Below are 22,246 nucleotides of genomic sequence, written 5' to 3'. Positions count from 1 at the left end.
CTCCAGACTATTGATGCATATTCCAGGGTTGGTCTAATGAATGATGTTATTATCCTTCTTAGCATGTCTTCATTTATGTATGTGAATGCTATTCTCATATTTGCAAGCAGTGTATACATGTTCCGTACCTTCTCGCTGATGTGGTCAGCCGGAGATAGTCTGTTATTGATAATCACACCTAGGTCTTTCTCTCTTTCTGATGTGTATAGGGTTTTATTTCCTAACTTATAATCCCAATCAGGTCTTTTTTCACTTTTACCAAACTTGATTACATGACACTTGTCCACATTGAATTCCATTTGCCATGTACTACTCCATTCATGAAGTTTATTTAATTCTTCTTGTAGCTCCCTACAAGAGTCTGTGCTAGTAATTCTCCTTTGTATTTTTGCATCATCTGCAAACATATTCAGATAGCTCTCATTTCCAGTGTTACTGTTTATATCATTTATATACACTAAAAACATGATTGGTGCCAGCACCGAACCCTGTGATACGCCACTAGTCACTTCTTTCCATGATGAGTAGTTTCCTCTTAGTACTGTCCTCATTTCTCTTTTTATGAGAAAGTCTTGCATCCAACAAAACAGTTTGCCTCGAATTCCTCCTTGATGGTACAGCTTCCATAAAAGTCTTTGGTGTGGTACTGTGTCAAAAGCTTTCTTGAAATCTAAATAGATACTGTCCACCCATCCTTCCCTTTCCTGTATTGTGTTTGTTACTCTGTCATAGTAGCTCAACAGATTAGTAACACATGATTTTCCTTTTCTGAAGCCAAACTGTCTTTCTGTTATCATACTGTGTTCTTCTAGATGATTTACCCAAGCTTTTCTTATAAGTTTTTCTAATACCTTGCTTACAACACTGGTCAGTGATACTGGTCGGTAGTTGAGAGGATTTTGTCTATTTCCTTTCTTGAATAAGGGGACTATATTTGCTTTTTTCCAAATATCAGGTAGTTTCCCTTGACTCAAGGATTTCTTGAAAATTAAAAATAATGGTTTACTTAACTCCTTTGCACATTCTCGTAACACCCAACATGAAATTTCATCAGGACCACTTGCTTTTCCTCTGTCTAATCTACTTAACTCCTCCTGTATTACTTTTTCTGCTATTTGTATATCTGGTAGTATGTGTGGACATGCGTGTTCCACATATTCCCTCTCAAAATTTTTTTCTTCTGTAAAAACTAATTGGAAATTCTTATTTAGTGCTTCACAAATATCTTTCTCTTGTCTATAAGTGATTCCCTCGTCCGTGATGGATTGTATTATATCTTTTACTTTGGTTTTGCTTCTGATATAGCTGTAAAACAGCTTTGGTTGATAACTACTTTTATTTATTATATCCTCCTCAAACTGTTTTTGGGCTTCCCTCCTTATTCTTGTATAGTCGTTTCTTGCCTGTTTGTAATTATTATACGCCCTTTCACTATTGTGTCTTCTGTATCTATTCCACAACAAATCTCTTCTTTCTTTTGATTTTTTACATTCTGTATTGAACCATTTCTGTATTTTCTTATCTGCTTCTTTGTGCTGTGGGATGTACTTCTGGACTCCTATTTCATAAAATTCACAAAAATTTTTATATACAGCATTTAAATCTTGTCCTCTAAGCTTATTTTCCCAATCAACTTCTAAGAAATACTTCTTTAGGTCTTGATAATTTCCCTTTTTATAGTTTAGTCTCTTTTTGTAACTGTCATTGCTGTTTACTATGTCATATGCTATCCTGAAGTTATAATTTAGTACTGCATGATCGCTTTTGCCGAGTGGAGGGTGATGTATTAAACTGTCAATGTCATTTTCTTGCCTAGTAAATATTAGATCTAGCACTGAAGGTACATCAAGTCCTCTTTTTCTAGTGGTTTCCCTCACATGTTGCGTTAAGAAAAACTCTTGTACGAGATCCAGGAGCTTTTGGTCCCAACAGCTTTCTTGGCTTATTATATCTAGAGTATTCCAATTTATATTTGTATTGAAATCCCCAGTTAATATAATTCTTTCCGATTTCTCTTCCATTTTATGTAGCAAGGATCTTATACTCTGAATTGTACTCTCTGCCAGGTCCTCATATTCGTCTCTTTCCCATGTGTTTGATCTGGGTGGCATATACAAATTGGCTACAATTACTTTACCTTCAGATGTGTCGATCTCTACTGCAATCAGTTCTACTTGTGATGGTATATCTAGGTTTATTTCCTTGACTTTTAGATTTTTCTTAGTTAATATTATAATTCCTCCTCCTTTTTTTAAGTTTCTGTCTCTTCTCCATATATTGTATTCCCCTAAGTTTAGTATGTCATTGGATATCCTTGGTATGAATTTTGTTTGTTAGGCATATTATTTGTGGTTCATTTTCTCTGACATAATCATTCATCTCTAGTAATTTAGATACCATTCCATCCACATTTGAGTACATCAACTTTATCATCTTGTTTATATACTTGTCATGACATGGTTCTACTAACTTCCTCCTTTTTCTTCCATCCTGTTTGTGTACCACTTTCGTACCTCCAATCCTATTACTTTGTAAAAAAATTTCTTCTTGTCCTCTTCTGATCTTCCCTCATTTTTTGTTTTTGCTTCCTCCCTTTTCTCTTTCAGTAATTCCAGTTCCTCTTGTGTTAGGCATCTTTTTATCCATACATTTTTAAACTCCTCTTTTTCCATAAGATTCTTTGCATTTTTTAGTATCTCTTCCACAGTGTTTACACTCTGGAAAGTCACCTTTAGAGGTCTTGTCTTGCTTTTCTCGTATTTCCCTAACCTTTTGTGTTCCTCTATGTCTGTACTACAGATTTCCTCTGATACTTCTTTCAGTAAGCTCATTACATTTGCCATCTCCTTTTTGTCTCTAGTGATTTTGTTTTTAATTTCTTCCTCTTCTATACCAGTGATTACTATTGATTTATTTATTTCTACTGAATCTCTGACTAACTTTGGATTGTTTTGGATTATTCTTTTTACTTCCTTTTTAATGTTTTTTTCCTCCACCCTTGTTTCTAAGTCTTTCTTTACTTTCACCATTTCAGCATACGTGGTTTCTACATCATTTTTGTAGCTTTGCACAGCTTCATTCACCTGTGTTATCTTCTCCTCAATATCACTGCTCTGGTCCATAAGACTGCTTGCTTGTCTAATTGTCTCTGTGTCATTTTTGAACTCTTCCATAACACTCTCGTGATTGACTACTGTACCTGCCATTTCACTCACTTTCTTCCTAAGGGTATTCAATTCCACTGTTAGTTCACTGATGGTTGTGTCTTTCTTATTGGCCTCCCTTCCCAGTTTTTCTATTTCTTCCTTTTGCAAATGCATTTGCTTCTTTAGTTCATCAATTTCATTTTTGAAAGCCATTTCTAGTTTGTGTACACGTTCAACCAGTCTATTGTGAGTCTCCACTTCAACCAGTTCTTGGTAGAAATCATCATTTTGCTTTTTACTTTTATCCCTTTTCTTTTCCAAATTTGTTTTACTGAAGTATGTATCCATTTTGTAATACTAAATGAAGAGTATGTACTTACACTTTCCGCGTGTTGCCGTAGTATAAACAAACCCAGCTGACTCAACGCATCGTGGTTCGTTGTTGTTTCAACCAGTCTTATTTAAACTTATTATTTCTTTTCCTTTTAATAATGAAAAATCATTTAGTCTAACCTGGTACAGAGCTTGACTCATTCAAAGATACTTATTTAGGTAATGCCTCTGGCCGTGTTGAGCTGGTATGGAGCGCCGGTAAAGGACGTCTTCCTCCGACGATGCCGTGTGTGTGTGTGTGTGTGAGAGAGAGAGAGAGAGAGACAGACAGACAGACAGACAGAGAGTCAAGGGAAACTACCTGATATTTGGAAAAAAAAAAGCAAATATTGTCCCCTTATTCAAGAAAGGAAATAGACAAAATCCTCTCAACTACCGACCAGTATCACTGACCAGTGTTGTAAGCAAGTTATTAGAAAAACTTATAAGAAAAGCTTGGGTAAATCATCTAGAAGAACATATATGATAACAGAAAGACAGTTTGGTTTCAGAAAAGGAAAATCATGTGTTACTAATCTGTTGAGCTACGAGTACAATGACAGAGTAACAAACACAATACAGGAAAGGGAAGGATGGGTGGACAGTATCTATTTAGATTTCAAGAAAGCTTTTGACACAGTACCACACCAAAGACTTTTATGAAAACTGTACCATCAAGGAGGAATTCGAGGCAAACTGTTTTGTTGGATGCAAGACTTTCTCATAAAAAGAGAAATGAGGACAGTACTAAGAGGAAACTACTCATCATGGAAAGAAGTGTCTAGTGGAGTACCACAGGGTTCAGTGCTGGCACCAATCATGTTTTTAGTGTATATGAATGATATAAACAGTAACACGGAAATGAGAGCTATCTGAATATGTTTGCAGATGATGCAAAAATACAAAGGAGAATTACTAACACAGACTCTTGTAAAGAGCTACAAGAAGAATTAAATAAACTTCATGAATGGAGTAGTACATGGCAAATGGAATTCAATTTGGACAAGTGTCATGTAATCAAGTTTGGTAAAAGTGGAAAAAGACCTGATTGGGATTATAAGTTAGGAAATAAAACCCTATACACATCAGAAAGAGAGAAAGACCTAGGTGTGATTATCAATAACAGACTATCTCCGGCTGACCACATCAGCGAGAAGGTACGGAACATGTATACACTGCTTGCAAATATGAGAATAGCATTCACATACATAAATGAAGACATGCTAAGAAGGATAATAACATCATTCATTAGACCAGTCCTGGAATATGCATCAGTAGTCTGGAGTCCTCATCTCAAAAAGCACATAGACAAGATTGAAAAAGTTCAAAGGGCCGCTACAAGATGGATACCAAGCTTAAGGGACCTAAGCTACGAAGAAAGACTAAATAAACTGAATCTATCAACACTACAGAGAGAAGGAAAAGAGGTGACATGATAATGCTATATAAATGCATATCAGGAAAGGAGAAAATAGACATAAATGATTACTTAACATATGGAGAAGCATCAGCAAGAGGACACTGCAAAAAACTGCATAAGAAGAGAGGTGATAAAGACGTGAGGAAATTTAGTTTCCCAAACAGAGCAATTGATCAATGGAATGCACTACCGAATGAAATAGTGTGTGCCAAAACAATTCACAAATTTAAGGATATGTACGATAAATATGGTTTAAGACACGGGACAGTACGAGCTTGACTCATTCCTGTAAAGATACAATTAGGTAAGAACAATTAGGTAAGAACACACACACACACACTGATCTTTATATGTAAGATACTACAATGTCACTAAAACAAAATCACGTAGTTTTCACCCTAAGAATCTTTTCCTGAGGAAACTGACATGAGCCTGAAGGAAAAAAAAAAAAACAGCTTTTACAAAAAAATCACTGTTCATCTCTCCTGATCAAAATGCAAACTTCGACGTTTTCTATCAAGATTTTTGTTTTATGAGCACGTGTCATTTTTTTTTTTTTTTTTTTTTTTCAAGAAAAGGTATTTTCGTCTGCCCCCCACCCCACCACAACCTTCCCCTCCCTCGCTTCCATTCTCTCTCCAACTTGGTGTACTGCCAACAGGCACAGGCCCGCCTACGTCACTGGGTAACACTCTAAGGAACATTCCTCCCACTCCTTCTGCCCTCACTTTTGATGTGAAGGAGGCAGTGAAATTCAGGCAATGAGAAGGATAACAAGTATGTGCTGAGGCAAGATCGGGCACTAATGCCGCATCAGTAGGTCTTGTGTTACCGATCAAATAATTTTTATGCACACAAACACATTGTGCAGCGGCTTTTGCTAGAAATGATTTTGTGTACGAAAACTTGCACAACTCGTCATCCAAAAAAAAAAAAAAAAAAATCCAAACCACATGAAGAATACACTGTCCGTCGTATAAAATGGAGAACGCAGTGTTGGCAACACTCGCCTGGACAGGTGTGGTCACAACAGTGTGCTCATCTCTGGACCAAAATAAGGTCAGTTTCGCGCAGGTCCTCTATGATTGGTGGCCTTGACCCGTGACGTCAGCTGGGTCGCTGTCTCGCTCACAGGAGCAGGACAACAGTGTGTTTTTACCAGCCATTTGTGACGCGTAGCCTGCTTTATTTTATATATTTCATCAACTTCAAAAACTTTTCACGATGTGCAGTGTGTTTGGGTGTTCAGGGAAGACATCTGATGGCAAGTTTCTGAGACGCTTTCGCATGCCAAATGATAAAATCAACAGGCAAAAGTGGACACATTTGTGTGGACGGAAGGACAAGGTTTCTCCCACTGGCCGTGTCTGTGAAAGGCATTTCAGCTCGCAACAGTATGCAAGAGATCTGCAAAGCAAGTTGCTGGGGACACCACCACCAATCAGAAAAAGACTGCTAAAGTCTGGAGTAGTCCCTGATCAAAATCTGCCTAATAAACAAGGTATGCAGTGAGTGAATAGTTTTATGGTGAAAAATAACTGACTACAGTAAGATTAATAATTGTTAGGGGATTTATGTTCAAGTATGAGCATCAAATGTTCATGTAAGATGCTTAAAGGATTTCCTTGTCCCTACGCAATGCATTATCACCAAGAACCCAAGGGGTGTGTGTAACAAGCTAAATAAATGAATGTGGACCCAGTCATGACAAACGTACTTCTAGGTCTTTATCAGTGCACCATAACTATATTTTCATTTAACATACAATTATACAATTTCCATGATGAAATGGTGATAGGTTCATTGTAATATGAGTAAGCGGTTAGGTATAACGAAACAGTTTGTGAATGCAACGAAATATTAATGCTACAGACCTATATATTTGACAATAATTCTTGTAATAACTTTAAATTAATTGACACCCGTGTAAATACCGACGGAAAAAAAAGGAATGTTAGAAAATTAGAGAGAGAGAGAGAGAGAGAGAGAGAGAGAGAGTATTCCCCTGAGACAAGCATGGTAAATACCCGCAGGTAAAACAGATGCAGCCTCTCTCTCTCTCTCTCTCTCTCTCTCTCTCTCTCTCTCACGCATGCATGCAAACATAGCTTTACACACACACACACACACACACACACACACACACAAGATATGGAGACAGGACAACACGAGCTAAGCTCAATACCTGTATACTACAAATTGCTAAATACATACTGTACACACACACACACACACACACACACACATATATATATATATATATATATATATATATATATATATATATATATATATATATATACATATATATATATATATATATATATATATATATATATATATATATATATATATATATATATATATATAGCTAGAACTATAAGAGTGCGAGGAGGCGGAATGTCTCCTGAGGCTGAGACCATGAGACAGAATCAGTTTCCAAGTGACGTAGACACTAAGAAAAGTAGGAGGAGCCATATTCTGGGGGCGGAGTAAGCTGCGTATGAGCACACTGTTTTGAGTCTCTACACTGTGGGTGTGGTTGAATGGTCAAGGACACGATAGGTCGCAGGTAGGGCAATTATTTGTGATTAGTTTTTGAGACAAAGAGAAAGCAAGGGAAGGAGAATGGAGTGTCACATATTATGTTATTATAATGTGTACATGCAAAAAGACTTTGGCTAAAGAGTCACATAGGTAGCAAATACTGACACTGACAAGGGAATAGTAATCGCAGGCGTGTTATATATGCGGAGAAAAAGAGAGAGAGAGAGAGAGAGAGAGAGAGAGAGAGAGAGAGACAGTCCAACAGACAGACAGACAAATAGAGAGAGAGAGAGAGAGAGAGAGAGACAGACAGACAGACAGACAGACAGACAGATAGGCAGAGACAAACAGACAGAGAAAGAGACAGAATGAAGAATAAATAAGAAAAAAAAAAGAATAACCACACAGTGAACTGGAATGAAAGTAAAATGTTGTACAAATGAAAAAAAAACATTGGAAGAGAATCCATATACATAGAGAATTGTAAAAATATTAATCTTAGTCCAGGATAGTACCAATTTGATCATTTGATGATGAAGGAATATATACCTAATCTGCCTGAATTGCGTGACCTCATGCCACCCTCCCCAATCCCTTGGTGATCGATAATTTCAACCGTCGTCTACACCAATAAAAATCTCTTTTTGTCTATCTGTCAGTCTGTTTCTGTTTGTCTGTCTGTCTGTCTCTCTCTCCTCAAGCGTACAGTTGATCCCTCTTGGGATAGGCGAGTCCCAAGAGAGAACATCTCCCATCCTTTCCCTAAGTCTGCCACCTCACTGTCCCCCGTCGCTCACTGTCTCTCTTTCATATGCGTACTCTGCCTTTCAGTCATAAATGAAAATAAATAATGAAAATAACCGAGTAAAAAGACAAATAAATAAGTAAAATAAAGCAATGATGTCGTGAAAGTATCCTTACTACAATAAAATGTAATATGCGTGACTTGAGCACACACCCCTATCATACATAACATATTCATGTGTATATCCACACGTTCCTAATTTTTCACGCTCCACATCAGCCTCGTATATCATCACGAAAACCCATTCCCCCCCCTCCATATACGCTTGCTGCCACCAGACGGCACCACTGTACAGTGGTAGTGGCTTATCTGTTTATTTTAGCTACCTCTGAAAACACCTACACCTGCCCTAGTTTTCTCTGAAGTGAGCAACCATATCGATGCCATATGCCACAACCCTCGTCATCTTGGAAGTATAATCATGTAATAACCATAAACTTTAGCAAAAAAAAAAAAAAAGTATTTTTAGTGTTTGCACAGATATGAGGTGAATACCTTGGTGTATATTTTATGCTGTTTTGCTACAGTAAAATTTATGGCCAGAAATCCGCAGTCACAGGAATTTATCCACTTCAATACCCGCGGCTAACGGGTTAACCCCTTAACCGCGGGTGTCATTCCAGAATGACGGCGACAAAACTGGACCAAACCGCGGGTGGCATTCTGGAATGATCGTGAATATTTTGAACACCGCGCGTTTTCCCGGCGCGCAAATATTCTCACGCAAGAGTAGCTGTCGAGTTCTTTCACGCCAGCCATCCCACACCTCCCTCCTCCAACCCCGAGGGGACCCCCCCCACCCCTGCCCTGACCCGCGTCAGTCAGTATCTGTCCAGCTCTGCGTGATAATGGCGCTCCGTCCCGACTCATCATCGCTCGCTTCCTCCTCTACAATGTTTAGTGCTAGTGTTCCCTCTACCTCTACACCGGTAAAGGAACTGCCGACGGCGAGGCAGAAGGGGTTGAGCACTCCTGAAATTAGAACTGAGCTGGACAAAACAGTAAGTACTACTCTTGATTGTGGCAGTGAAAGTGACACACTCACAGCAAGCAGTGATGATTTGGCAGTGATTGGTGGTGAACCATTTTCCATTGATAGTGACAGTGATGAAAGTGATCGTGTTGATTCCCCCCCACCACCCCCAACTTACTCTGGGAAAGGAAAGGCTCCTATGGGCAAATCTGGTATTGCACGTGGGAAGGGAGTGAAGCGCAGGCTCACGTCTCCCACACCAGGCCCTAGTACGCATTTCCCATCAATTTCCCGTTCCCCTAGCCCAATTGCCCTCACATCATCATCATCATCATCTGTCGTGCCCTCTCCTCAGTCTACATCATCTGAGGAGTACGAATTACCAAAGCCTGCAAAGCGAGGAAGGCAGGCCGTGCAGGCCGTGCAGGCAGGCCTAGAACAAAGGGGATGCGTGGCAGTTGGAGGGCAAAGCTGGGCGATAAGCGAGGCGATAAGCGAGGTGATAAGCGGGGTAGAAAGGGTCAAGTTTCACCACGCACCAGGTCAGAAACCCCCCGCCTGCCCCCCGCCTCAGTTCCCTCACCCGCGCCAACCCCCCACTCACCGCCCCCGCACTCACCCCCCTCCCCGTTGCCTCCTGCCTCACCCACCTCCCGCTTGCCTCCTGCCTCACCTCCTGCCTCACCCATTGCCTCTACATCAGCTCCTTCTCACGGGGAAACGAGTGAAATGCAACATGCCCCTGCCACTGAACCACGCACAGGGCAAGTTGATGCATTTGTTTGGACTGACGGTGGAGATTTCCAGCCACACAATCCACCGTTTGATATGACAAATGCTGGAATACAGCCTGCCTTCCCATGCAACGCAGGTGATGAGTTTGTTGATTACTTCCTGGCCTTCCTTGATGATGAAATTGTGCAGCATGTCAGCGATGAGACCAATAGGTATGCAACTCAGTGTGCAGCACAAGGGCTGGGACCTATTGGCTCGCCAAAGCAAGTGTCGTGGTTGCCTGTCGGGATCAGAGAGCTGTATGTTTTTTTGCACTCATGTTTTTGATGGCCCATATAAAGAGACATGAGTTGGAGGAGTACTGGCTCGTGGATGACATAACTACTATCCCCATATTCGGGAAGTATATGTCACGGGATCGGTTCCGACAGCTGCTTGGATACCTGCACTTCGCTGATAATGACAACCCGTCCCAAACTGACCCTTTGTGGAAAGTGAGGGATTTCCTCAACAAGATTAGGGATCGATTTATGCGATTTTTCAGGCCTATGCAGAAAGTCGTCATAGACGAGTCCCTGGTATTGTTCAGAGGACGTCTCAAATTCAGGCAGTACATCCCCAGCAAACGCCACCGCTTTGGGATAAAGTTCTTTGTGCTGTGTGACTGTGAGACGGGGTATATAATGGATTTTGTCATTTACTCGGCTAGCACAATGGATGTGAACAGGAAAGACCCCCTTGGCTTCTCTGGCTCCGTTGTAAAAGTGCTGATGGAGAGGTATTTTGGTGGTAATCATGTGCTGTACACAGACAATTATTACACAGCACCGAAACTCTCCAAATACCTTGCTGAACACGGCATTGGCACTGTTGGCACTGTACGGAGCTATAGGAAAGAGTGGCCTAGTTTCCCCGAAGCATCATCATCATCCAGGGAGATGTTCACCTGAAGAAGTCAGAAAAGCTTCTTGCGATCAGGTGGCATGACAAGAAGGTTGTCAATATGATCAGCACCATCCACAAGGGGGAAATGAAGAGAACTGGGAAGGTCAGCTACAGGACGGGAGAGCCAATCATGAAGCCTGATGCCGTCATTGATTATAATGTAAATATGAGACTCGTTGATAAGTCTGATATGATGATTGGCGAAATAGACTGTCTCAGGAGAAACACCCGATGGTACAGGAAGGCTTGCCTGCACATGCTCGATATGTGCATGCTCAATGCCTTCATTCTTTACAAGACACAAGTCGGGGGCATAAGGCAACCATCACTGAGACAGTTTTCCAAGACTGTCGTTCAGCAGCTACTTGAACGATTTGGTCAGGTGACGGCATTGATCCCGAGGCGACACTCTGACACACAACCTGACCGTCTTGAGTGCCGCAATTACATGAGCCGGCACCAGCTTGTGAAATTGCCTCCTAAAGCAGGCGGCAGGTTGTCACAGGGCCGCTGCAGAGTATGTTCAACCACCACACGAAGGCCTACGACGAGAAAAATGAGCACACACCAGTGCCTTGAATGCCAAGTCGCTCTATGTGTAACTCCGTGCTTTGCCGAGTACCACTCTCTGAGTAAATACTGAAAGTGACAGTGATATATAGTGATGCGACAGTGACGTGCTTTGCCAATAATTGTATAATGGATAATGTAGTAATAAGGGATATTTTGCCTAGAAAATAAAGGAAATATTGGCCAGTATAATAAGTGATATTGTAATAAGAGAATCTGCGGCACTTGTGGAATTCTGCGGCACTTATGTAATTCTGTGATGCGCCAGTGACGCAATATAGTAATAAGTGCATTGTAAATATAATGTACATTGCCCATATTATATGTAAAATAATATTAGAAGTTAGAAATAATGAAAAGATCGCAGGAAACGTCAGTGAGCGGGTGCCGCCGCAGTGAAGTGAGGCGCAGCCGCAGTGAAGAGCGGGCGCAGCCGCAGGGAAGTGCCTTTTACCTACCTCAGTGAACACAGAGTGGGTGTTTATCGTATGTACAGTGTTCATATATGTTTATATTACTATTATGAGAGAGTGGTTGGCATTTGGTACTGGTGTGTGGGGCGTAAAATAGTTATTTCACACCCCTCACTTCTAACGGCTCTCCCCGTCCTGTGAAAGTCAACGAAGTCATGAAACCTACATCAATGGAAAGCTGAAGGTTTGTACTTTCTAATGGTACCTTATTTTTTTCTCTAGCTTTATTCTGTGCAGAGTTATTAAGGTTTAAAGGTTTGTTTACATTTGGCTGAAACCCCCGCGGGAGAGGACAGTCAGACCAAAACAATACCCGCGGTTAAGGGGTTAATCACTATGCTGAATACCTCACAGCCAAGGCCCCCACCATTGAAAAAAATTAAATTAATAAAAAGTCAAATGAATTGACAAATGATAAAATTACAGTGACTGGCATCACAGAAGACCTCATGATGCTGGCCCCCTCCCTGGGTAGGAGCCCCACGATCTGGTTTAGCCTATAGCTGGTGGTCTCGTTACAGCCCCCCAGAAAGTTAATTTGGCCCTGTTTGCTTGGGCCTCATCCAAGGAGAGGATGTCAGTCCTCGGGACAGGGATGATAATACACCCACCACATTGACTTAGGACCTACGTACAAAAATGCTATGGGAGAGTTGTCTGTCCTTGCTTTGTGTTTCCACCTCTACCAAGTGAATTTTTGGGGCAAGAAGTAACTGGCAACTCCTTTGGTGTTGATGGGAGGTGGTGAAACATTCAGCACGTCAGTGCTTGCCCAGAAGCGAAAATGGGAGTATATGTTCCCATTACTTTGAGCTTGCACCTCCATCATTTTTCATATGCATTATTGTCTGCCCTGTTATTTTCTTAGAGTTGAGTTGCCATGCCTGAAAAGTACTGCTCAAGGGATGAGAGGGTCCATAAATTATCATTGCATGGAGTCAGGATAATGTCCCTATCAACACGATTTGTGAGCGTACTTGACGCACAAAATCAACCTTCATGTAGATTCTTGCTGTGTGTGACCTGCCACCTGATGTCGTACCAGATTCGGTGGAAAGAAGAGGACGACTTCCAGAGGTACAGGTATGCTTCCGAAGAAGGAAGTAATCAAGAATCCTCGACTGACAGCAGCAGAACTGAAGACAATGCATCCCCAGCTGGTACAAGACATCTCAATTCGAACTATCCAACACCGCTTGCAGAAGGAGCTGGGTTTGCCAGGCCACACTGCAGCCAAGAAACCACTTCTCACTGACTGCATGAAGAAGCAGCACATTCAGTTTGCCAAGAAGTATGCACACTGGACATCGGATGAGTGGAGAAAAGTTATGTTTTCCGATGAAAGCACATTTCAAGTGTTCCAGGTGCGTTCTGCCAAGGTTCATCACCCTGCCTCCCGTAGTCGATATGACCCTGCTTACACGGTGCCGACTGTCAAGCACTCACAATCAGTAATGGAATGGGGATGTTTCTCAGGTGAAATGGGAAGGGGAGGCCTCTACTTTCTTCCTAAGAAGTTGATGATGAATGGTGGCTGGTACATTCAAGTTCTGAAAGAACGTTTGTTAAACTTTTTTGCTATTCATGGATGCGACTTTTTCATGCGTGATTCAGCTCCATGTCACAAGTCACGCAAGGTGACAAAATGGCTGCAGGATAATCAGATTGAGGTCCTCAACCGGCCTGGCAACAGTCCGGATCTAAATCTGATAGAAAACTGCTGGGCAAAGATGTAGAAAATCATGGCAGAGAAGACACCCAATCTGGACAACCTCAAGAATGAACTGACAAATGTTCCATGCCAAAATGCATCCAACTGGTCCTGAAAAACAAGGGAAACATGATTTCAGATTAATGAATAGCATTTCATGAACAAACATTGTGATATACTATGATTTCTATGTTTTTTAATACCTTGTAGGGGGAGGTCCTGAGTCATTTTGCGGTAGCTGTACCAGGATGGGGTGGGATGGGTTGACCATCTGTGTCCTGGGGTGGTACCATTATGTCTGCCCTCAACAGGGTTAAGGAAATCCTGGTAAGAGGATGGGCTGCTAATCTAAAGACTGGAATTGGTGGCCCAAGGTTAGGGTCGACCCAACAAAGGTGGGAAGGGTCACTGCTGTAAAGGTCTGGGAGGGATGCCAATAACTGTTAGTCCATCACAGGGCTGAAGCAATGTTCCTGCATCCATACCCACCCAAGGACATCCCTGAGGTGTTCATAGGCGAGGAGATGCAAGGAAGTCTAGAAAACTGTCCCAGAGTAACAATGGCCAAGCATGGCAAAAATGAGATGGTGGCATCCACCCTGTGATTACGCCACGAGACAATGTTATCCACCCTATGTTTAACCCTTTCAGGCCTCCTGGCCATGATTGCGGCTGTATCGGTACGGGTCTCCTGGCATGATTGTGGCTGTACCGGTACGGGTCTCCTGGCCAGGATTGCGGCTGTATTGGTATGGGTCTCCTGGCCAGGATCACGGCTTTATTGGTACGGATCTCCTGGACATGATCGCGGCTGTATCGGTACGGGTCCTCTGGCCATGATTGCAGCTGTATTGGTATGGGTCTCCTGGCCACGACAGTGGCTGTATCAGTACGGGTCCTCTGGCCATAATCACAACTGTATCGGTATGGGTCTCCTGGCCCCGATCGTAGCTCACCCATTTGCCTTCGACTCAGAACTGTGGCAGGCAGCTGGTGAATGGTAGCAGTATTTCTCAATATTTACCGTATTTCGTGGGGTGGAAGATGGACTTTTTTGTCTCAAAATCACCTTCAAATATCCCCGTGCGTTCTGCAGGCAAGACTAAGACTTTGGCTCCATTTAGAAGAATCACTTACACAGAGGATCATCTCACTGTTTGGCAGTCAAGTATTTTTTAGAATATAAACACCCTTGATTTATTGTAAAAAGTTGCATTCACTTGTGTATATACCCAGATTTTACGATTAGAAACAGCCAGGCTCAAGAAAAAATTTAGGGTTTGTTTACAACTGGCCATGTGATGGTCTAGGGGTTTTGCAGTATAGCAGTTTAGCAATTTAGCATCTAGCATACACCCTAGTTTAGCAGGCTAACATAATCACTGGTGAACTCCCCGCTAACCTTCTGAATTGCAGTCATGATCACTTTGCTTGCCATCCACTCAGTAACAAGTAAGGGAATCACACTAGAGATGATGGCTGAGTCACTGTAACAGACGTCTGTCTCACATGGAAATTCAATAACCCTTGTTTGGCTGGCTTCTCTTACTGATATTTTGTTTCATTCGAGACAAGAATATAATAGAAGGAAACAGTTTTATATTGCCGTTATTGAAAAACAAGAAAAACAAGTTCAACATTAAACAGTACTCTCTGAAATTGCAGCTTTTTAGCAATTTAGCAGTTTAACACCTAGTGTTCCCCCAACTCTCAGACAATACTTCCCGAAATTACATTATTAGCAGTTTAGCAATTTAGCAGCTTAGCGCTTAGCGATATGGAAATTCGATCACCCCATGTTAAGATGGTTCTGGTACTTTTAGGGTACATAAAATGGTGTAAACGTTCCTTGTAATTGATTTTTGAAACTTGGTTGTGTTGTCTGTGATTCCAAAATTCAGTACATGCAGGCATTTGAAGACATGCAGGCATTTGTTTTGGAGATATAGTGTATTCCTTCACTTAATGGCCTTTGTATTTTCTTAATGAAAGAATGGGTTTTATTGAGTTTTGTTTTTTTAAGTTCATTTTACGAAAAATAATACTTATCTCTATACACTGATACATATGTAGTGTACTTTAATAGAGATGAACATCACGTCTCAAATTATTGTACAAAAGAATCGGACTCATCGGACTTCATATTTCATAAACAAACCGGTAGTGTTAAGATGGAGTCATGGTATGGAGTAACATTTTATAAGGAAGGGGTTGCTTATTTTTTTGTCTTGTACCCTTCTTTTACTTAAAAATAAAGACACCAAACATATATATACAGTACTGAAGAGAGACTCTAATGTGTTAAGATAGTGTCGTGGAATGAAGTAACATTATGTAAGGAAGGGGTTGTTTGTTTTCATGTCTTGTACCCTTCTTTTACATAAAAATAAAGAAACCAAAGACAGATATATACAGTACTGAATAGAGATTCTGAAAGGTGAGTGTGTATTTTAGTGAAAAATACTCATATCAAGCAACCTTTCTGTAGTCTTCGTCAAGACATACTTTTTTTCTCAAACTTCCCTTCCAGAATTAGGGTGCGTCTTTCACACTGTCTTTCACACTGCAGCGTCTAACATGCCACGAAATACGGGTACTCATTTCCTGGGTATTAGACAATCCAGTTGAGAAGTAGTAAATGCAGATTTATGATTTTAGGTTAGTAGGAGTGTTAGTCATTTTGTATACAGAAATGCACTGATTTAAGACACCACACACCACTTGCTATGCAGCTTCCCATTGTTACTGCGGCTCTTGTATGGTAAGTAGAGTCCTAATATTTTGTAGACAGATGAGTATTTTCGTTCATTATGCATGAATATTATGTTTCTTTCTAAATTAACAAACCTTTTTTTTTTTTTTTTTGTCAAAAATGCAGTTCCTCAGACTGGACCTATTTGCGACCTGAAAGGGTTAAGCCACATGATGGTGCTATTCAGCCTGTGGTTATGCCACATGATGGTGCTATCCACCAGGCTTGGAGTAATTGTAATTGTAATTTAATTGAAATATAATTAATTACACATTTTTAAGATAATTGTAATTGTAATTGTAATTCGTTATTTCTAATGATGTGTAATTATAATTGTAATTGTAATTGTGTTTTTAAATATTATAGTAATTGTATTTGTAATTGTAATTGAGCATTTAGGAGAAGAACAATTATAATTACATCATACAAATACTTTGATAAACGTATACAGTATGATATACTGAACAGAGAGAGAGAGAGAGAGAGAGAGAGAGAAGGTTGGATTTGCTCTGAAGTAAACATGTTACACGAGACAGTACTGTTAGATGATACAAAAAACAAAAAAAAAGTGTATAAATGTTTTGAGTAATCTGCAATTTGTTATTTTTGTTTACCTGTGTATTAGTAATTGAAATATAATTGAACACAAACTAGGTTGTAATTGTTATTGCAATTGTAATTTGGAAGTATTAAAACTGAGTAATTGTAATTGTAATTGTATTTGTCATATTTTTCCTTCCCTGTAATTGTATTTGTAACTGTAATGGAATAATGGACAAGTAATTCTAATTGTAATTGTAATTGACTGAAAGCATATGTAATTACTCCAAGCCTGCTATCCACCCTGTGCATAAGCCATGGTTACCTGAAGATATATTCAATTAAGAGCAATCACAGGAGCATTAACAAGAGCAATGAAATTCTCCAATAGCTGGTCACATTAGTAGTTCCGTCCAAGCAAGTATATATATATATATATATATATATATATATATATATATATATATATATATATATATATATTTCTGAGGAAGTGCAAGAAGAATGATGGCCGTTTTCTTTCTTAAGATTTACTAATGCAAGCATGAATGTGGAAAAAAGAAAAAAAGAAGTGCTTAACACCAACCAGGATGCTGCAAATCTGGTTAGGTTAATGATTAAAGGAGTGAAACATGAGCAGAAAATATTTGTGGATGTGTAAGTAGCTTGCCAGAAAGAGAAGTGAGAAAATTTGTTTTCAAATGGTCAGAGAACTAAATTTGGATGAGCCAAAAACCTTGAGGCAGTGGTATGACTTAATAAGACTGAACAGCTTCATGTGTTGTTTCTCATATTATTGATAAGTAGGATACCAATGTGGGGGAAGTCTGTGTCCCTGAGTGAGCAGCAGGCTGGGATGTAAGCAATAGCTGCCCAAACCTACATCCAGTGTACACTCCCATCATGCTTTTCAAATTGTGTATTACATCCATAATAATATTGTTGTGTGATAATTCAGCACAAAAATGAGGATTACAATTTGTGTAATGACTAGAACAATAACAAATCAGTGCATTTGACTTTAATTAAGGCCTCTTCCGTTTGTACTCATAAATCAGTCATGGGGAAGATCCTGATCTGGTTTGGATTTGAATCCAGGTTTTGCTCCTCTAGTTTGTGGGAAAAGAACAATAGCTGGTTTTAAGGCTGATTTTACCTGTGATGGCTTTCCATAGCTCTGCATGGCCCTGCTTGTCATGGATAATGATGATGATGAATTAAACTGCGTGACTAATACAGTATTTTTCTGTGTACAATATTATGCCAGTTATGAGGTAAATGCCATAAGTAGTATGTCTATGTGGAAGTTTATCAACGAAATGTGGAAGATCATCAAGGAGAGACAAAATCATCCTGTTTTGACCTCCTCCCCCTTCTCTCTATGATGTTATTTTTTTTTTTTTTTTCGTGAGTGCATTTTTATATTTCAATGGACACAATCTTGTGTGCGAGACAGATGAGCACCGTCTTAGAATACCATTTTTGCACAATTTTTCCCTCATCAGTGGTGATTTGTCCAAACCCATCTCAGTGATTGTAACATAACCTCATTCATTCTAGCCTGCCCATACCCTGCCTTATCTAAATTTTTGTAACATAGCCTAATTTATTCAAACCTAATCTATTTTAACCTAACCTTGAAAATACCCAACCTATTTTTACGTAATGCTACCTAACCTAACCTATTTTAACCTAACCTTAACTGATCCTTACAACATTTCCCTAACCCAACAGTTTTCCCTAAGCTGACCTAAATAATCCTAACCTGCTAGTTTTGGCATTTAGAAAATGTGACACCATTAACCCGTACAATCCCGCCGTCGGCATGGTGCCGACGGTACAAAACGTCTCGAGTAATCCCAGTGACGTGATGGTGCCGACAGCAAAATTCGAGTGCTGTAGTGCGTCTCTAACTGCTTCAATGTAGCTAATTTTTTGCTAAGGAGTAGCTTAATGTATTGGCAACATTGTGCACAAGCACTTGTCACACTGAGTTTGGTTCTGCATGGCTGGGTAACATCATTTTGCCACTGTCCGTCACAGCGTTAGAGAGAAGACAGTGTTCTACTGGAGAGTTATGGATCAGAAATTGTGGAAGTGGTACCAACAGAGAGAGGGAGAGAAGAGGGAATAAAGAACAGCAAGAAAAGTTGGAAAGTGGCATATAGTAATGTTCATTCATTCATTCATTGCCAGACGCCATGTATCCCAAACGGGGTGGCCAAGGGCTTAGAGTTAATTGTTTTACAGGGAGGGGCACTAATCCTCCACCAACCCCACTTGACACGTAGGGAGAACGTTATGCCAACAGCATCTGGTGTTCCCAGGCGGTCACCCATCCAAGTACTAACCAGACCCAACGTTGCTTAACTTCGTTGATCGGACGGGAAGTGGTGTACTCAACGTGGCATGGCCGTTAATGTTGATGGTTTAATATCGGTAAGATTAGAAATCAACGATTACCTGAGGGAACATGAATCAGATATTATGTGCTCTATAGAGACCAATTTAAGAGAGGGTATTGACTTCCATATAGGAGATGGCAAATACTGTGGAGAAGAGACAGAAAAGAAAAAAACGGGAAGAGTGATGATAGCAGTGAAGAACAACATCAGTGTGGAAAATGTGGAACTGGGAGAGGGTAGGGCTGAAGCATTGAATGTGAAAATAGAAACCGGAGAGAATGGCAAGAGAGACATCACAGTGGGATACGTTCCCCCTAAGACAAGGGCATGGAAAGACGATGAATATCAGGGGATGTTGTCAGACATGGTTAGCTATCTCAAGAAAGTGATTGAGAAAAGCAATAACATAATTATTGACGGGGGATTTTAATTGTAAAGAGGTAAACTGGGAGGAATGGGACTCAGGAAGCAGTGAAGATTCCTGGGGCACTACATTGTTAACCCCTAAAATGCGGGGCGTCTCATTTGCGACGCTCGCCAAAAAGGACATAACGACGGATCGTCGCATTTGTGATTCGAGTTAATTTTGAATAAACGCGGGCAAGCAGGTTCAAGCTGGTATTGTCTATCAGTACCGCCACCCTTTAGCTACTATTAGCATACTTGACCTTTGTACCACTGACCTCCGTTGTTGCCAAGTATCTTTTTTTCTATCCACCCCCCCAACGCGGCCCGGCCACCCTCGCCGTGACATATGGCAGAGCGCGGACTGCTCAGAAATGTCAATCTGCGCTTTCCTCTCGCAAGCAGTTTATGCTAATTGGAAACGCTTGTTTCCCCAGTTGTCACACTAGCTTTTTTTCGCGCAATTTGCCCCTGTTTAGTGTCAGTTTACCGCAGGCTTTCAAGGTGACATTATGTCGAATTCTAGCTCTTCCGAGTCAGTGCCTTCAAGCCCTCCGAAACAGGGCTTTGTGACCTCTACCCCGTCAAAACCCTTACTAGGGAGTGGAAAGGGCCTGAGTGAGTCTGCTATAGGCCTAGAATTACTGAAAGCCTCTATGGACTACGGTAGTGACGTTGCGGTGTTGTCGAGTCTTGCTGAATCAGACACTCTATCGAGTGCTGAGTCTGAGGTGCAGGAAGAGACAATTGCTGTGCCTAGCATCTCGTCAGGCAAGGCTCCAGTGCAGAAGGGAGTGGCGTATGGCAAGGGGGCAAAGAGGAAGCGAAGTGGTGACCCCGGTTCCCAGTCATTGTTTTCCTCAGGCCGGCCATTGTCCCCAACATCAGGTCACGCCGCTGCCATACCACCTCGCACCCCCAGCCCCAGTCTCTCGTCATCATCGTCTGCTGTGCTTTCTCCAGTCTTCGGAGTCTCCTTCACCACCTCGGAAGGGAAGTAGGCAGTCTGGTATTCGTAGAGGTTTCCGTAGGCCCCGTGTTCGTACTGGCATGAGTAGGAAAGTGTCTCCTAGTGGTAAAATTAGTGGTAAGGTTTATCACACTAGGCAACTCACCACCCAGCCTACTGCGAGTGACCTTGAACCTTCTCCCACTCTCCCCACCACCACCACAACCGCACATGCCCGACCTAGCTCACCCACTGCCACACAGCCTGCCTCACCCACTGCCTCACCGCCTGCCTCACCCACTGCCACACGGCCTGCCTCACCCTCCGATGCACCCACCCACTCCCAGCCTAGGCAGGGCAGTCTGGACGCCTTCGTGTGGTCTGAGGGCTCTGATTTTGTGCCAGAGGATCTGCCCTTTGATTCCACTGGGTGTGGGATCCAGGCTGACTTCCCTGACCCCGAGGGTGGTGAATGCTTGGACTACCTGTTGGCCTTCCTGGATGATGAAGTAATGCAGCAGATTTGTACCTAGACCAACAGGTACGAAGGACAATGTGCTGCAGTTCGTGAAGGTGAAGGTACAACGCCATCCACGTCGTGGATGGCAGCATGGGTTCCTGTGATGATCCGGGAACTATTTGTATTCATCGGCTTGATGCTTCTGATGCCACATAACTGGAAGCACAAGCTCAAGGAGTACTGGAGTGCTGACGACCTTTGCCCCACACCCATCTTCAACAAGTACACGACTCTGGATCGTTTCAGGCAACTCATGACGTACCTTCACTTCGCAAACAACGATGAGCCTTCCCAGACTGACCCCCTATGGAAAGTGAGGGAAATCCTCAACATGATCAAGGACAAGTTTATGACGTTCCTTCGGCCCTTCAAGAAAGTAGTGATCGACGAGTCCTTGGTTTTGTTCAGGGTCCGTCTTCGATTCCTGCAATATATTCCAAGCAAACGCCACCGCTTTGGAATAAAGTTTTTCATGCTGTGCGACAGCAAGACGGGGTTCATCCTAGACTTCGTTATCTACACCGCCAGCAATGTGGACTTGGACAAGACCGACCCCCTTGGATTCTCTGGCTCTGTGGTGAAAGTGCTTCTGGAAAAGTACTTTGGCGGGAATCATGTCCTGTATACAGACAATTATTATACAGCACCCAAACTCGCCAAGTACCTTTCAGAGCACGGCGTCGGCTCCTGTGGCACTGTCAGGCGCAATAGGGCACACTACCCTGCCTTCCCCGAGGCTGCAAGATCAGTGGAGAGACGTGCACCTGAAGAAATCAGAGAAGATGCTGGCGATACGGTGGCACGACAAGAGGATCGTCAATATGCTCACCACAGTCCACAAGGGGGAAATGCAAGCCACAGGGAAGGTCGACAGAAGGAATGGCGATCCTGTGATGGAGCCTGGTGCTGTAATTGACTACAACGTCAATATGTGGCTGGTGGACAAGTCCAATATGATGATCGGAGAGATTGACTGCC

At 41.7% G+C, this 22,246-nt stretch overlaps 1 non-coding gene across 1 annotated transcript; it reads right to left on the bottom strand.

Annotated features, from left to right (window-relative positions):
• Positions 1-19,291: 19,291 nt before the first annotated feature.
• LOC145395682 (5S ribosomal RNA) lies at positions 19,292-19,410 on the bottom strand. The gene has a single exon (XR_013896656.1). It is a non-coding gene; the product is annotated as a 5S ribosomal RNA (ribosomal RNA).
• Between the last annotated feature and the right edge of the window lie 2,836 nt (positions 19,411-22,246).

Source organism: Coenobita brevimanus, chromosome 32 (genome assembly GCF_032717465.1).
Source record: "Coenobita brevimanus isolate Jiangsu-jjx chromosome 32, ASM3271746v2, whole genome shotgun sequence".
Taxonomy (NCBI): Eukaryota; Metazoa; Arthropoda; class Malacostraca; order Decapoda; family Coenobitidae; genus Coenobita; species Coenobita brevimanus.
The sequence above is the reverse complement of the archived record's forward strand: the minus strand, read 5'-3'. Positions and strand labels throughout refer to the sequence as shown.